The sequence below is a fragment of the Chiloscyllium plagiosum genome, unplaced genomic scaffold (assembly GCF_037043375.1).
Source record: "Chiloscyllium plagiosum isolate Xiang-an unplaced genomic scaffold, Cpla_swu_hap1 HiC_scaffold_12, whole genome shotgun sequence".
NCBI classification, from domain to species: domain Eukaryota; kingdom Metazoa; phylum Chordata; class Chondrichthyes; order Orectolobiformes; family Hemiscylliidae; genus Chiloscyllium; species Chiloscyllium plagiosum.
The window spans coordinates 83,035,559-83,049,885 of record NW_028270150.1 but is presented as its reverse complement, the minus strand read 5'-3'; the positions used below and the strand labels follow the sequence as shown (position 1 = coordinate 83,049,885).

Here is a 14,327-nt window from a genome sequence, read left to right as displayed (position 1 = left end):
TTCATGGAATCTTACAGCACAGACGACCATTTTATTCCACTGTACCTGTGCCTTTTCTTTTAAATTACTAAGCAATTAATCCAATCCTCCTTCTTCATTCTAGTAACCTTCCATATTTTCCTTTCAAATATATTTATCCAATTCCCTTTTGAAAGTTATTATTGAACCTATTTCCATCACCGAGAGACAGTGCATTCCAGATGCTGGAAATCAGAAACAAACACAGAAAATTGCTCTACAAATTCAGCAAACCTAGCAGCATCGATGGAGAGAAAGCAGTGTTAACGTTTCAGGATAAAGCAACAAAACTCAAAAGATCTGGTGAACACTGATGCCCAATTCTTAGAAGAATACAATTCCTACAATGTGGATCCTTGCATGTTCCCTACAACAGAAGTCAGTCTAGACAGCTTATTGTTCTGTTTTCTCTCTCCTTTTTTGAGCAATGTTGTTACATTTGCTACCTCCACATCTTAGAAGTTTAACAATAGCTGCCATGATGCTGATATCCTTCAGAACTTTGATGTTCCTGTTCTGTTTCAAGGGCTGGGATAAGTTATAAAAATGATTACAAGGGTGTGTAATAGCTGGACTGATGATAGCAGGTTCATAGATGACAATCATTACATTTCTGGATGTCATTTCAGGAAGACAATCTCTAATTTGTAAACTATTACATTATCCTTTTGACTGAGGAGGAGCATAGTTACAATGCAGCCCATTCTTCAAAAAGAGGGTCATGGCTAGGGTAGGAATAGGTCCAGTGGGAAGTTGCGTGTGGAGGCTGAAGAGATTGGGGAGACACTGAATGAATACTTTTCGCCAGTATTCACTCAGGAACAGGACATTGTTGTCGATGTGAATACTGAGTCACAATTAAGTAGAATGGATGGCTTTGAGGTATGTAGAGAAGAGGTGTTGGAAATTCTGGAAAGGGTGAAAATAGATAAGTCCCCTGGGCCTGATGGTATTTATCCTAGGATTCTCTGGGAGCCATTGGCTTTGATTTTTATGTCCTCGTTGTCTACAGGAGTAGTGCCAGAAGATTGGAGGCTAGCAAATGTGGTTCCCTTGTTCAAGAAGGGGAGTAGGGATAACCCTAGTAACTATAGGCCGGTGAGTCTCACTTCTGTTGTGGGCAAAGTCTTAGAGAGAATTGTAAGGAATAGGATTTATGAACATCTGGATAGGAATAATGTGATCAAGGATAGTCAGCATGGTTTTGTGAAGGACAGGTCGTGCCTCACAAACCTTATTCAATTCTTTGAGAAGGTGACTAAGGAGGTGGATGAGGGGAAAGCGGTAGATGTGGTGTATATGGATTTTAGTAAGGCGTTTGATAAGGTTCCCCATGGAAGACTACTGCAACAAATACGGAGGTATGGCATTGAGGGTGAGTTTGAGGTTTGGATTAGGAGTTGGCTGGCTGGAAGAAGACAGAGGGTAGTAGTTGATGGCAAAGGTTCATCTTGGAGTGCCGTCACTAGCGGTGTTCCGCAAGGATTTGTTTTGAGACCATTGCTGTTTGTCATTTTTATAAATGACCTGGAGGAGGGGTTAGAAGGTTGGGTGAGCAAGTTTGCGGAATATACAAAAGTCGGAGGAGTTGTAGACAGTGAGGAAGGATGTGGCAGGTTACAGTGGGATATAGATAAGCTGCAGAACTGGGCAGAAAGGTGGCAAATGGAGTTCAATGTAGCTAAGTGTGAGGTGATTCACTTTGGTAAAAGTAACAAAAAGATGGGATACTGGGCTAATGGTCGAATACTTGGTAGTGTGGATGAGCAGAGGGATCTTGGTGTCCATGTACACAGATCTTTGAAAGTTGCCACCCAGGTAAATAGTGCGGTGAAGAAGGCATATGGCGTACTGGCTTTTATTGGTAGAGGAATTGAGTTCCGGAGTCCTGAGGTCATGTTGCAGTTGTATAAGATTCTGGTGCGGCCACATCTGGAGTATTGTGTGCAGTTTTGGTCGCCATACTATAGGAAGGATGTGGAGGCACTGGAACGGGTGCAGAGGAGGTTTACCAGGATGTTGCCTGGTATGGTAGGAAGATCGTATGAGGAAAGGCTGAGGCACTTGGGGTTGTTTTCATTGGAGAAAAGAAGGTTTAGGGGTGACTTGATAGAGGTGTACAAGATGATTAGATAGGGTCGACAGTGAGAATCTTTTTCCACGTATGGAGTCAGCTATTACAAGGGGGCATAGCTTTAAATTAAGGGGGGGTAGGTATAGGACAGATGTTAGGGGTAGGTTCTTTACTCAGCGAGTCGTGAGTTCATGGAATGCCCTGCCAGTAGCAGTGGTGGACTCTCCCTCATTATGGGCATTTAAGCGGGCATTGGATAGGCATATGGAGGATAGTGGGCTAGTGTAGGTTAGGTGGGCTTGGATCGGCGCAACATCGAGGGCCGAAGGGCCTGTACTGCGCTGTATTCTTCTATGTTCTATGGTGGATCAGGTGTACTGAAGATGGAGGTTGTGCTGCTTGTATTGGTTTGGGAGGTCTTGCAATACACAAAGTGTATCACATAATACTAGCTCTGCTCTGCATGACTGAAGGAGGCAAAGAGGGGACTGATGGAAGCTGACAAATTGGGAGAACAGAAGCATCTTCCAAGGAGGAAGGTCAGAACATTGAGCAGGAGGAACAGTGTAGCAGTGTTGGGAGGTGCAAGCCAGACAGAATTTAATTGACAACTAACTCCACAACATGAAATCTGGGTCCCATGATCATTCTTTGACTGTAAATGTGTTGGTGCTTAAAAAGCGAGCATTCTATTTCTGTTGTGAGAAGCAAATGGAGCTTCTGTTTGTTGTTTAGTGAGCTTTTTCTGTTGCTGAATTAAACTAAATGCTGCGAGGCTTTTGTAGACATTTCAATGTATCATGGTCCCATACTGAACAATAATGATGCTATGCTACACTGCATATTGTGGAACGAATAGCACAGACGTAAATGTAAGATGGGATGTAAAAGACAGGTGTGGCTTTGTGCTTAACCAGCGATAGATGTACAAATGTGCACTTGATGTGCAATGAAGTGTCACCATGTGCCGAGAAGTGTTACTTTGTGGTCCCTGTCCTACTATGTACATGGTGAAGGGCTACTCCATATAGCCAACGCTTGATCAGTTGCATAGCTGGAATTCCAAGCTGATACTAGTGCAAGGGATATTGAGGTAGCCCAACAGTGGCAACAACTACCACCTACAAGGAATGGGAAAATAAAACTGAGATGTCATGGGGCAGTTGTGCATAATGAGAGCAACATGTGTAAACTCATTAGGCCTTGAAGTGAGAAACCCTCCATAAAATGTGAAAAGTTAAACTCACCTGGGTTCTAGAAAGATTAGGTTCATTATCTCTGCAGCTAGTTTAAAAGATGTAGGCTATGTCTATAGAGGATTTGTCAGCTTTTAGTCCCATCATTTTTTCTAGCACTTTGTCCCAATGTCCCTTAGTTCAAGCTTCCCCCACCAGTGGAAATATCTCGTCAATGTCAACTTTGTCAAGGCCCTTCAGGATCTTGTATGTTTAAATAAGATTACATTTCATTCTTATAATTTGTAATGAATGAAAGCATAACCTGCTTAGCTGTTCTTGGTAAGTCAATACCTTCATTCCAGGAATCAGCCTTGTGAATCTCTACTGAACAGCCTCTAATACCAGTATGTTCTTTTTAATACAATGACCAACATTGTACACAGGGCTCCAAGCTTATGAACACCCAAATTTGTAATAAACTTCCTATTTTCAAATCCAACCTGTTAACATCAAAAGGCCAAAATTCCCTTTGCCTTTTTTTAAACTACATGCTGCATCGGAGAGTTGCTACTGCATTTAACGCACAAGAACATTTAGACCCATCTGCGCTGCACTTTGTTGGAGTCTCTCCATTTAAATAATATGCCTTTTGATTCTTCTAACTGAAGTGTGTGACCTCACACTTTCCTACATTCAGCTCTATCAGCCAAATGTTGCCCATTCACACCACTTTCTGATAACCCCATGCAGATTCCTGGTGTTCTCATCACAATTCCCTACATATTTTTTGTATCGTCAAATTTTGACACACTGAAACCCTCTTCCAAATCACTGTTGTAGATAGTAAATAATTGAGACCTAGGTCCATGTAACACTCCGCTAATTACATCTTTCTAACCTGGAGGATTTTTAACCCATTAAATCTAGAATCTGGGTTTTACTTGCTAACCAATTCCCAATCCATGCTAACATATCACCCCTAATACTGTAAGCTCCTTTTTTTGTGCACCCCTGATTGAATACTTCTGAAAATACAAAACACAACCCTGAGTTTACCAAAAACTTTTAAACTAATTTAATTCTAATTAGCAAAGCAAATGCATTTCTCTGGACTGATGTCACTATCAGGGCTCCAGTTTTTTAGTCAGGCCTGCTGTTTTAGATCTGATTTTTCTAACTCAACTTTTTGAGGAAAGAGGACACCAATATTTTAACTGCAATAAATCCAAAGTTTGTTTGAAGAACATTCACCCTGTATTTGACAGGCAAAGCTTTTGGGGAAAAAAAACTTTCAGTTTTAGGAATTAAAATATAAACCATAAACTAGATATTCACAATGCACTACTACAATTCCCTGAAAGCTACAAATGTGATGTGCTCAACCATCTTATCACCCAGTCAGGCTTAACTCTCTCAAATCTAGCTGACAATTCGAGATTGAAACACCGGTGATGAACATAATCTTGTTAAACCAGCAATTTTCCAATGATACTAAGTAAAAATGAATGTTTCAGATATCTTAAAAATTAAATCAAGAAGTCAATTTAGATAACAAGTGGTGCATAAAATATCATAATTGCCAGTCAAAGCCTGTTGAAAACGCTAGGCAGGTAAATGGAGTTGACATGCACATCAGTCATAACATAATTAATTGGTACATAAGTTTCAAAGGGATCAATGGTGAACAGTTATTACAGCATTCCAGTACCTGTGCTCCACTGTCAACAGGAAAAATCAAGTTGCGATGACACTCCCAATGTTTCCTCTCGGGTGTGCAGCCATGTTGTAACCATAAAAATTACTGCACATAAGCCAATTGCTTAAGAATAATGTCTGTGTGCAGCCACGCAAAAGAATTCTGGGTATCATGAATTATAAAAAAAATTGTGGGATACTAAAATCTGTGGTCACTGGTTTGCCAGGAGGTGTGTGCATATGTCATTATCATCACACTGCTGAAGAAAGAAGCAACAGAATCTTTGGACACCATCAGAAAGAATTGAAGGACAATGGTTTATGGTCTGTGATGCTGTAAGATCAAGCTTTACACAAACTGGCTGGATCAACAAGACCAAGTCAACTTAGCTCCTCCTCCTTAAACATCTGTAGGGTTTAGGAGTCAGAAATGGTTTTTCACTGAAAAAGTTTGGAATAACTTTGTGGGCGGCACAGTGGCTAGCACTGCTGCCTCACAGCGCCAGAGACCCGGGTTCAATTCCCGCCTCAGGCTGTGAATTGACTGTGTGGAGTTTGCACGTTCTCCCCGTGTCTGCGTGGGTTTCCTCCAGGTGCTCCGGTTTCCTCCCACAGTCCAAAGGTGTGCAGGTCAGGTGAATTGACCATGCTAAATTGCCCATAGTGTTAGGTAAGGGGTAAATGTAGGGTATGGGTGGGTTGCGCTTCGGCGGAGCGGTGTGGACTTGTTGGGCCGAAGGGCCTGTTTCCACACTAAGTAATCTAATCTAATCTAATCTAATCTTCTCAAAAAATGAAAAAGAGAATTGTTTCAACACAAAAAAATATTGTGAAACTGTATCACAAGGTTTTTTTTATATATTTGATCATTGGAGGGACATGGCTGGCTAGGCCTTCATGTATCACCCATCCTAATTCGCCAGAAGGTAGTTAAGAGTCAACCACATTGTTGTGGGTCTGAATCAAGTGTGGGCCAGACCAGGTGAGGACAGCAGACTTCCTCCTCTAAAGAGCATCAGTGAGACAGATGAGTTTGTATCCAATATGTTAGCCACTAGCCACATTTAGTTAACTGGCCCTCCAGATGTGCCTAATCACATCTTTAATTTAGTCAGTAAATGATGGTGATTGTTGATAGATGATCCCAAAGCATATCACTCATGGTGTACACCTGCGAACCTTATCCTTTTTTGAGCATTTTTAATAAAATGCCAGAACTAAACACCAAATATGATGGTAATGTTTGACTGCTGTGAGGCATCGCTTTCTTGATTAACAAAGCACCACCACCATTCAGTAAAGTAAATATGCATAGATGGAGTACATTTGTTCATAAAAAAGGAGTTATGATATTATAGATTATTTTTAAAAAACTAACCTGATTATAACACAAAAAAGCTGCTTCATGTCATCTGACGAAACAGCTACAAGCTGTAAGTAGCTTGCAAAGAGACATACCCAGATGTTTAAAGACTTTTAAAATGCCAGAAGATTGCAAAAAAGTATATAGCATTGAAGAAAAACAGCAGACAGGCAGAATTTCAAAGACTCAAAATAATGGATTTGTGTGTTTTGTGGAACCTTTGAATCCTCAAAGAAATAACAAATCATCATTTTGAAGTTTTGAACTGTATGAAGAAATCTGGCTAAGAACAGTCGGCATGCAGAGCTCCAAAATGTCATATTTGAGACTATCTTGAGAGTAGAGTTTTGACCAATGGAAGACAAAGAAAAGTATACAGAAATTCATTTCTATTATGTTGAAGGTTAAGTCAGAAAATGTGAAAGTGTGATACCTACAGAACTCATGAAGATCAAAAAAATCTTCTTTCTCCCCCAAACCCTTGTTGGTCTACCTGGACAAGAAAACACAAACTATCCAGGTACAGAAGCCATCAGAGCTACCGGGTCTATTTTCTTCAGCAACCAAGAACACAAGCAATAAACCCAGTAGTATACCGAGAAGACATATTGGGACTTTCTTATAAGTATTTTGTTTTATAACTATTTGTTTTAATTTTGTACCTACAATTTCATGTTAGATTTCATCCCCATAGAGCTTTCAACAGTAAAAAGGTGGAATAAATAAGCATTTAGTCTGTTTAAACAGAAGCTTGACTGCAAGTCTGCTTTATCCAGTGTCATTACAAACTAAAAACTACATTAATCTACAATTTACTGACCATGTGATGGATACTTGGATACTTCTTATAGGCATAATAACTTGTATTTATATTAGAGCCTTTAGCAAAAGTATAATACTGCAAGCTCTTTCACAAAGGCATTACCCGCAGACAGCGAGAGCAATTTTTCACTCCACAATGGTGGGACGGGCAAAGAATTGGACAAGTTGGCCCGATAGAGTTACTTGCCTCCTTTTCACCCCTTCAGTAATTAAGTGCTGGATGAAGTGGTTTATTGGGTCCTTCTTGATTGATCAACAATTAATGTCCTGCAGTGGTCATTAATGGCTACTTCAAGACGTCAAATTGTCAGCAGCCTAATTATTTGCGTCCCCGAAAGGCTTTTCTTCTCAGTGCAGCTCCCTTGCTGCAGGGGGTGGGGGGGGGATCTCCATTTTCCCCAAACTAAGGCCATTCAGAGGGGCAGAGATGGAGGAAAGTGGATGGTCAATAAAAGCCATTCCGTGCTGTTCCCTCTGGTCTCTTCTTCCTAAGATCCTGATTCTGACGCCCCCCAAAAGAAAACCTTCTCACCACTGGATCCCCTTAAGTCTAAGCCTCCAGTAACAATCTCTAGGATTCATAGGCCATTAGCTTGCTATTGGTCATTAACATCTGATGAGGCAGGAGTTCAACATCAAGACCTGCAATTCACTAACGACTCTGCTAATCAGCTTGAACTCCAATCCAACAAATTGGCTTATAGGTGAGAGCAAAGAGTCAGTCACCACTGAATAAGCATTTCGGCTACAAAATGGAAAGTTTTAGAAGTCATTCATTATGATTACAGTATATCGTTAAACATTTAGTCAAAGAGGTAGGTTTTAAGAAGCACCTTGAAGCAGCAAAGAAAGGCAGAAAAACAGACTTGGGGAAAAATTTCCAAAACTTAGGGCTTCGGCAACAAAAAGGCATGGCCACCAATGGTAGTGCAATTAAAAAGTAGTGATTTGAATAATACAGAATTTGAGGTGTCAAATACCTGAGAGGGAAAGACTTTGAAAACAAGGATAGAACATTAAAATTGAGACACTGCCTAACCAAGAACAAATGTAGGTCAGTAAGGACAATAGGAAGTGGGAGGAAAAGATTTGATGCAACTAGGACAGAAGCAAAAGAGTTGTGAAATAAGTCCAGACAGGCCAGTATCCCATCACCAAGACAATTCAAAGATGTGCAGGTCAGGTGAATTGACCATGCTAAATTGCCCCAAGTGTTAGGTGCATTAGTCAGGGGTACATACGGGGTGAGGTGTCAGTGTGGACTTGTTGGGCTGAAGGGCCTGTTTCCATACTGTAGGGAATCTAGTCTAGTCAAGTCATCCTTTATTTATAGGTGGAGAGTTCTTGACACTGATCCAGCTTCCTCCGAGCCAACTCGGAGTGAGCAGGACCTCTGATACTCCTATTGATATGTCAGCTAGGGCTCCCTGATTGGACCAGATTAGCAGTCCCAATGAGGGAACTCATTCTATGAGGTTCACCTGACTGACCTCATTACTATCAAGTTGTAGAACTGAACCAGGGAGGCCTACCACAGTTCATAGGAATAATCAAGTCTAGAGGTATCAAAGCCATGGATGAGGGTTTTAGAAGCAGATAAGCTTCGGCAGGGTACACCAGGCAATATTATTGAAGTAAAAATAAGAGGCCTTCGTAATAGCATGGCCACGTCATAAGAAGCTTACACCAAGGCTCCAATTTGTTAACTATTAGGTGACACACTTTCACATCATTGAGAACAATATACTGGTTTCCGGAATTACATGATCATAGTCATGAAGTAAATAAGTAAGCAAGTTATTTATTTCAAGTGTCTTGATATATCCCAAGGTACATTATAGCTGAACAAGTTCTTTTTAAGTTTCACCACAGAAACAAGACATCCTGTCCACAGCAAGACCCTACAAAATAGCTGGATAAATCACGGAGGCGAAGACGGCGGAAGAAATGCTCGATGTCTTGCCGCGTGTTGAATTCGTTAATCCGGGAGCGTAGGGGGATGAAGGTGAGGCCTCTGTCGAGGACTGATCTTTCATCCTCAGAGGGGGAGGTCTGGAGGGATGGTGAAAATACAGCAAGGCTGGGAGCTCAGACCTGGTGTGGGACTGGAGCTGGGAGTGAGGGTGGAGATCGGCGCGGGGGCGGGGTTAGGCACAAGAAATGCAAAGCTTGCGCCCACACCTCCACCTCTCTCTCTCTCTCTCTCTCTTCCCCCCCCCCCCCCTCACTTCCCTCCAAGGCCCCAAGGGATCCTTCCATATCCGTCAGAAATTCACCCGCATATCCACACACATCACTTACTGCATCCGCTGCACCTGATGTGGCCTCCTATACATTGGGGAGACAGGCTGTCTACTTGCGGAATGTTTCAGAGAACACCTCTGGGACACCCGCACCAACCAACCCAACCGCCCCGTGGCTGAACACTTTAACTCCCCCTCCCACTCCACCAAGGATATACAGGTCCTTGGCCTCCTCCATCGCCAGACCATGGCAACACGACGCCTGGAGGAAGAGCACCTCATCTTCCGCCTCGGAACCCTCCAACCACAAGGGCTGAATGCAGATTTCTCCAGCTTTCTCATTTCTCCTCCCTCCACCTTTTCTCAGTCCCAACCCTCAGACTCAGCACTGCCTTCTTGACCTGCAATCTTCTTCCCGACCTCTCCGGCCTATCAGCCTCACCTTAACCTCTTTCCACCTATCGCATTCCCAATGCCCCTCCCCCAAGTCCCTCCTCCCTACCTTTTATGTTAGCCTGCTTGGCACACCCTCATTCCTGAAGAAGGGCTTATGCCCGAAACGTCCATTCTCCTGCTCCTTTGATGTTGCCTGACCTGCTGCACTTTTCCAGCAACACATTTTTAAGCTCTGATCTCCAGCATCTGCTGTCCTCACTTTCTCCCGGAATGGTAACAAGTACTTGGATACCAGAAGGGCCAAATTCTTTCAAATGTTTAGACTCATGTGAATTATGAGAGTAGTTTACAAAAATGAATGATAGTAAATTCCTTTAAAGGATAAGAACTGACTACAGATAACATTTTAAATAAATAAAATAAAAAATAAAAAAACAACATGATTCAAACAGCATGTTCAATTTCCTTATACTTCTAATCTTGGCACCATAGTTTTTGCAGTATAAACGGACATTGATCACAGCCTTGAATTTGCAAAAGGTGTGTTCTGTTTTGAAGAAAGGAGAGCAAAAAATCAAGTTGGGTTGCTGCATAACTGCAGACATGGCAGATCACTACCCACCAGACTATTGCACCAAAAATTGTGGTCTAATTCCTCAGGATGAGCTGATTTGCACAAAGAGAGCAAACATTTGCACTATTCACAGCACTGCTAACCTATTGAGACATCAGAATTTTGGATCAAAAGCAATCTAGCCAAAATACCAAAATAGCACTTATTAGTGATCTATTATTTGTTCTGTTGACAATCACAATGGGATTTAGGCCTGTGTGTGTTCTGAAGGACAGAGAGAAATAGGATAGGGTTGCCAAGAAAATAACTAACTTTGTTGAGCTTTGGTTGAGGCAGGAAGAGGACAGGAGTGATTGAAATATGTCTAGAAAACAAAGAGTAGCAACAATTAAAATAACAGATCTACTTTCTTTCTCTAAAATGCTCCTTAAAACAATCCAGCAAAATCCTCAAAACAAAATGAAATAAAATTTCACTTTGCACTCAAGTACAACAAGGCCATGACAAGAAAAATCAAGCTTATTAATATTAGTGCTCATCATCAGCAGTCCAAAAGGATGCCTAAAATTCTAAAGGCTACGAGTTCAAGAATATTGCTGTAAATTTGGAACTTTGTTTGGTTTTGTCTTGACAACTTAGTGCAATATTTGTCAACGTGTTTTGTGAAGCATGACATTTTTTGATTATTGTAACATTTATTGAAAATGATAACCATAAAGGTAGGATGAAGAAAAATATTAACATCTTTGGAAGTGTTTTGAAGACATATTTTATGTACAAGGCTCATATTCCCATTACAACTTTACAAAATTTCATAGCTTTCGCAGTTTGCAATTTAATTCTGTGCAGTATTGAACAGTTTTTGATAATGACAAAGTTAACCTCCATTTGTTGGGCTAAATCTAGTTCAAATTCACGATTGATTGAATATTTCTTACAAATGAAAAGTGAAAGCCAATAATAATTTGCTCCAAACTGGTTGCAGCAACAATCTAAAATGCATGGTACTGTATGCTCCAGGAGAATGCAATATAAACTTACAGTATTAGATTTCCATAATAAAAGGTGAATTGATATTTAACACACCTGCTTGAGCACAATGCAGCAGATTGCTCAGCTGTTGACACTGGAACACATATTTATGATTCTAAGAAGAATTATCCATAACAGAACAGGTTTATAACTTAAGAATATTTTTTGTGGTCTACATACAGATTTCCAGATCCCTCTTTATCTCAAAGTTCTTCAACGTCTCTTGATTTAATATACTGCTTTTCTGTTTTGCCTTCCCAAGCTTACATGTGTTTATACTTCCCCACATTAAACTCCATCTGCTAAAACTTAGCTCCTCAGTTAATCTATGTTTATCGCATTGCAGACTCCTTATGCAGACCTCAATTTTCTTTCCTACCTATTGTGTTCATCATCAAAATTAACAAAAATGCATTTAATCCCTTCATCCAAATAAATGATCTAGATTGGAAATAGTTGAGATCTCACCACTGATCGCGTCTTACCCACCCAAACAATTACCCCTTTTGCCTACCGTTTCCAGTTAGCTAAAGTAATCTTTGACTCATGCAAATCCTTTACTCCCTCCACCACAAGCTGTTGATTTGAGTCACAACCTTTTATGTTTGAAACTCCAATGTATTTTACAAATCTAAATACACCGCATCCATAGATTCACCATTATTCACATTACTTGCTCCTTCCTCAAACAGCACTAATAAGTAACTTAAAAACTATTTCTCTTTCACAAAACTGTGTTGACTCTGCTTGAATGCAGTGAGATTTTCCAAGTGGCCTACAATGATGTCATAGATATTGCCTTAATGTCAAAGTTCAGATCAAATACTATTTACATCCACCACCATGATACTACCCTTCTATCTAAAAGAAGAGTATCCTAATTTCCTTGATGGGCTGCAAACATTTGTCTCTCAATTAACATAAAACAGACAAATTATCCAGTCACACCGCTGTACAAATTGGTTGCCATGATCCCTATATAACAACGGCAACTACAATTCAAAAGTATTTAAAGCAACTGAGGCATCCAGACATTGTGAAAAGTACCATATAAATACAAATACATGTTTTTCTTTTCTCTTCTCACTAGTCCATTTGTTGTTTAAATTCTCATGCACCTTCATTATCTGAAAGTGCAATCATTCCAATTCTGTCCTTACCAGGCAGTATTTCTGTTTTCTTGGACTACTATTTGATCAAACCTTTGTTGAGAGTTTCCTACCAATCTGCATTCCTGATGAAGGGCTTTTGCCCAAAACATCGACTTTACTGCTCCTCGGATGCTGCCTGAACTTTTCCTGCACCTCTAAGCCAGAATCTGCTTTCCTACCAATCTGTTGACCTGTTACCTGTTACCACTAATGTACATTTACAACCTCCTGAATTTCAAATTCTAGAGTAGTCTTTAACTGCCTCAATGGTGTCCTTCCTCATTCAAGATGCAACCTCATCAAGCCTGACAACACTCACCATGAAATCTCATTCCTCTACTTCCCATTGAATAGTCTCACCAACTCTACTTTTCTTTCCATGCCAAGTCCCACACTCTGGAATTCCCTATTAACTGCTTCTCTAAATTCCTTATCACCAATTTTAAAATCCAACCTCTTTTGATCAGATTTTGGTCACCTCTCCTAAACTCTTTCAGTTTAACATGCATTTTTCCACATTTTGTTTCAACTTAGTATTCAACATAGACTTCTCAGGGGGCAGTTTCTCATTAAGAGAGAAGGTCAAGGCAGATTGAGTGATCACCTTAGTTCTGCAAGCATGACCCAGAGCTTCAGGTTTGTTGTTTCAGTTCTTCAACTCATACATACCTACTATCTTCCTATTCATGCTTCTTAGACTGTACCAGTGAAGCTTCACTTAAACTCAAGGATCTGCAGGTTAGCTTTCAATTTGGTATTTTACATGCATCACATACTGCACGTCAACTTTCTCTTCTCTAACCCGGATATGGATGAGGCAAATATTAGCATCCTTGCATAACTCCACTCCAAAAACTTGATTTTGGAATAAGCATTCTACCTTGTAAAACTTATCTATGCATGACTGTGAAGACTGGAAATATTATTTCATAAGAATAAGATTTTAAATTTTTAATGAATAACAGTTGTACCTCAATTCTTCAAGTTCACTAAGTGGGTTTTGATTTTGGGAGCTTAGGATAAAAAATATTCAAATTAAACTAAAGTCTGCCTCATTTACGGAGGTGTTCCAAATGCAAGTTTCTGATTGCTTCAACAGACAGACAGACACAGAGAGAGAGCGAGCGAGAGAGCGAGAGAGCCACAGACACAGAGAGAGCGAGCGAGAGAGCCACAGACACAGAGAGAGCGAGCGAGAGAGCCACAGACACAGAGAGAGCGAGCGAGAGAGCGAGCGAGAGAGCGAGAGACAGAGAGAGCGAGCGAGAGAGCGAGAGAGCCACAGACACAGAGAGAGCGAGCGAGAGAGCCACAGACACAGAGAGAGCGAGCGAGAGAGCGAGAGACAGAGAGAGCGAGCGAGCGAGAGAGCGAGAGAGCCACAGACACAGAGAGAGCGAGCGAGAGCGAGAGAGCCACAGACACAGAGCGAGCGAGAGCGAGAGAGCCACAGACACAGAGACAGACAGACACAGAGACTGCGAGAGACAGACAGACACAGAGACTGCGAGAGACAGACAGACACAGAGACTGCGAGAGCGAGAGAGCCACAGAGACTGCGAGAGCGAGAGAGCCACAGAGACTGCGAGAGACAGACAGACACAGAGACTGCGAGAGACAGACAGACACAGAGACTGCGAGAGACAGACAGACACAGAGACTGCGAGAGACAGACAGACACAGAGACTGCGAGAGACAGACAGACAGCCAGAGAGAGAGCGAGAGCGCGCGAGAGAGACAGAGAGACAGAGAGACAGACGAGACAGACGAGACAGACGAGA

The 14,327-nt window shown here is 41.3% G+C and overlaps 1 protein-coding gene across 3 annotated transcripts in view; it reads right to left on the bottom strand.

Moving 5' to 3' along the window:
- The window catches only part of sh3kbp1 (SH3-domain kinase binding protein 1), a 176,625-nt gene that overhangs the window by 66,842 nt on the left and 95,456 nt on the right, over positions 1-14,327 (bottom strand). The window lies entirely within an intron of this gene.